The sequence below is a fragment of the Triticum dicoccoides genome, chromosome 4A (genome assembly GCF_002162155.2).
Source record: "Triticum dicoccoides isolate Atlit2015 ecotype Zavitan chromosome 4A, WEW_v2.0, whole genome shotgun sequence".
NCBI classification, from domain to species: domain Eukaryota; kingdom Viridiplantae; phylum Streptophyta; class Magnoliopsida; order Poales; family Poaceae; genus Triticum; species Triticum dicoccoides.
Window position 1 is genome coordinate 231,520,635 of NC_041386.1, and position 4,287 is coordinate 231,524,921.

Here is a 4,287-nt window from a genome sequence, read left to right on the forward strand (position 1 = left end):
CGCGCAGCTCGCCGGCGCCAGCGCCGCCGCGCGCCCCTCGCCGCCATAGCCGGCCGGAGCCACCGCCCTCGCCGGATCGGGACGAGAGGGGGCCGGCCTCGCCTCTCCCTCACCTCCCCCTCGACTCCCCTCACCGGAGCAGCCGCCACCTCGCCGGATTCCGCCTCGGTTCGCGTGCCGTGAACAGTAAACCCTAGATCCGCGATGTGTTTTTTTCTTCCAAGTCCCGAAATCTCAGATCCAAGTGCTCATGTTCATGCCCTGGTAACTTTGCATCCGTAGCTCCGATTCATGCATATAGCATATCACAATGTTCATCTCAGAGAGTACATCATTTCATTCCATTGCATCATTTTCATTTGAGTTAATCTTGATGCCCGAAATGCTGTTAGAAGAGGGCTACTTGAGATAATTGTCAGATCTGCTGCTCCATTTAGCTTTTTGTCATTTTTGCCATGATTAATGTGTGCATGATATGCCCCTGAGTTATACATATGTTTTGTTAAGGGTTTTGTCATCTTTCCAGAGGTGCAACCCATGTATTTTTGTGATGTGTGTGGTGACTAGCACGAGCTTGCAAAGTGGTGCACTTAGTAATTCTGTTTTCAGGGACTTAGCATTTCCACTAAGTCCTTGAGCTGTTTATCTCATGATGACATATGTTCATGTTGTTTCCTAGTGATCCGTGCCTCTTTTGAGGATGGTCAGTAAGGATGTTTTGTTAATCTTGTAGTGCTCTATCCATCCATGTCTTTGTTTGCATTTATTGAGCACCCTAGCTTGAGTCAGTCGAGCTCTACTTTTGCTACTTTGTGAATCTGGGCAGATTGTCAACTTGTTTGCAATTTTGCCGATGATGTTGTAGTTGATCTGAGCATGCTATGTTATTGTTCTTGCCATGTATAGCTTGCATTTTGTGCCTTCTTGATGGATGTATGCTTATATTGTCATGACTTGCTCCGTAGTGAGTGCATCGAGCTCGTAAACATGCCTACTTGAGTTATGTTTCAGCATGTTCCAGTTTTCACTAAGTCTGAAAACTGATTATGCATTTGCTATGTTCACATGCTTGCAATTGTATTTTCTGATCCCTTTTGGCTCAAGGTCACTAAGGGACTTTTGTTAAGCTCTTTGAGTAGCTCCATGCCATGCTTTACTTTGCCATGTTCAGGTCCTGTAGCATGTAGTTTTTGTTGCTCCGAAGAGTGCTACCTGATCTGAAATTCCAGACAAGTGTTAATTTCACTAAGTCTGAGATCTGTTTGCCATATGCATTTTTGCCATGCTTGTTTGAACCTGTTAATGGATGAATTGGCCGTAGCTCAGTGCTAGACTTTTGTTAAGCATCGTGAATGCATCCCTGCCATGTATTTTGTTGTCATGTTTGAGTGTTGTAGCATGTTCATCTCATTGCATTTAGATGGCGACTTGCTGTAAATCGCAGACCGGTGTCATTCTTGAATCGCTTGCCATTTCCAAACCGTAACTCTGATTCCAGCATTCTTTATATCGGTTTCAAGCGATTTCATCTCATCTTTCTAGTGGAACACTTGGATTTCCAAGTTGAGGCCAGGTTCATGCATTCCCTGTCACATCTTGCATATGCATCCCGCATCTCATCCCGCATAGCATATCATCTTTGCATCATATTGTTTCAGTCTTGCACGTGGTTGATTGTATCCTTGTTGCTTGTTTGTCTTGTTTGGGTAGAGCCGGAAGACGAGTTCGCTAACGAGGAGCCCGTTGAGTTTGCTTTTGAGGATCCAGTCAACTCTGACAACTATGCAGGCAAGATGATCATACCCTTGAAATCACTACTATCTTTGCTATGCTAGTTTGCTCGCTCTTTTGCTATGCCATTGCTACGATGCCTACCATTTGCTTTCTAGCCTCCCAATTGCCATGTCAAACCTCTAACCCACCTTGTCCTAGCAAACCGTTGATTGGCTATGTTACCGCTTTGCTCAGCCCCTCTTATAGCATTGCTAGTTGCAGGTGAAGATTGGAGGCTGTTCCTTGTTGGAACATTTATTTACTTGTTGGGATATCATTATATTATCTTGTTATCTTAATGCATCTATACACTTGGTAAAGGGTGGAAGGCTTGGCCTCTCGCCTAGTGTTTTGTTCCACTCTTGCCGCCCTAGTTTCCGTCATATCGGTGTTATGTTCCCGGATTTTGCGTTCCTTACGCGGTTGGGTTATAATGGGAACCCCTTGATAGTTCGCCTTGATTAAAGCTTTTCCAGCAATGCCCAACCTTGATTTTACCATTTGCCACCTAGCCTTTTCTTTCCCTTGGGTTCTGCAGACTCAAGGGTCATCATTATTTTAACCCCCCCGGGCCAGTGCTCCTCTAAGTGTTGGTCCAAACTGTCAGCCGCCGGTGGCTACCAGGGGCAACTCTGGGCTGGCCTACCGGAAGTTTAGACAATCTGAGTGTGCCCTGAGAAAGAGATATGTGCAGCTCCTATTGGGATTTGTCGGCACATTCGGGCGGTGTTGCTGGTCTTGTTTTAACCTGTCAAAGTGTCTTGAGTAACCGAGATACCGAGTCTGATCGGAACGTCTTGGGAGGAGGTCTATTCCTTCGTTGACCGTGAGAGCTTGTCATGGGCTAAGTTGGGACTCCCCTACAGGGTTTTGAACTTTTGAAAGCCGTGCCCGCGGTTATGGGCAGATGGGAATTTGTTAATGTCCGGTTGTAGATAACTTGAACCTTAATTTAATTAAAATGAATCAACTGAGTGTGTTACTATGATGGCCTCTTCTCGGCGGAGTCCGGGAAGTGGACACGGTGTTGGAGTAATGTTTGCGCAGGTTGTCCTCTAGTTTCTCGCTCGCGCTTTGCCTCCTCTTCTCGCTCTCTTTTGCGAATAAGTTAGCCACCATATATGCTAGTCGCTTGCTGTAGCTCCACATATATTTTTACCTTGCCTTACCTATAAGCTTAAATAGTCTTGATCGCGAGGGTGCGAGATTGCTGAGTCCCTGTGGCTCATAGATTACTATTACACCAGATGCAGGGCCTGATGATTCCGCTCCAGGTGACGCGCTTGAGCTCAAGTGGGAGTTCGACGAGGACTCTCAATGTTACTATGTTTCCTTTCCTGATGATCAATAGTGGTGCCCAGTTGGGGGTGATCGGGACCATGTCGCATGCTGGGTTATCTTTTATTTTGGCGCCGTAGTCGGGCCATGAGTGTTTGGATGATGTAATGTTATTTATGTACTTGATTTACGTGGCGAGTGTAAGCCAACTATGTTATCCCTTTTATTATCTATATTACATGGGATGTTTGTGATGATTGCCTGACTTGCGACATATGCCTTCAATGCGATTATGTCTCTAAGTTGTGCCTCGACACGTGGGAGCTATAGTCGCATCGAGGGTGTTACAGCCAACTATGTATCTCTTTCCCTTATGTATTACATGGGTTGTGTGAAGATTACCTCACTTGCGACATTGCTTTCAATGCGGTTATGCCTCTAAGTCGTGCTTCGACACGTGGGAGATATAGCCGCATCGAGGGTGTTGCAGAAGAGTAGGCGATATCTGGTGATCAGGGGGGGGCTTGCCTAGTTGATCTGGCAAGGAGGGGTCGTCAACACCGTAGTCGATCGGGCGTACCGGCAGCGGTGTCGGGGTCTACCAAAAAGAAGTAACGAAGGGGGAACACAATAAATAACAGAGCAAACAAAGCAACACAAAGCATAACAATGCAATGCGCGGTGCTAGGGGTGACCTAACACAGTATGAGGTGATACCGGTGAAGGGGGGAAACATCCGGGAAAATATCCCCGGTGTTTCACGTTTTCGGAAAAATGAATCGGAGGGGGAAAGTTGCATGTTCGCTATGCTAGGTATGCGTGGTGGACGAACGGGTTGCGTATTCGGATTCGTCTCATAGTTCTGAGCAACTTTCATGTACAAAGTTTTTCCATCCGAGCTACAGTTTATTTTATATTGATTTTAAAAGATTTAAATCATTTTTAGCATTTATTTAATTGTTTTAATTCAACATTATCTAGAATAGTTCATGCTGATGTCAGCATGATGTCAGCAGTCAATGTTGACCGTTGACCTGGTCAACCTGATATGTGGGTCCCACCTGTCAGCAACGGTTTGACTAATTAATAGTAGTTAATTAGGTTAACTAGTTATTAGGTTAATTAATCTTAATTAGTTAATTTAAACAGAATTAATTAAGTTAATTAATTAATTAATATTTGATGTTATTTATTTATTTATTATTTATTAAATCCTAAATCTTTTTTTAAAGCATT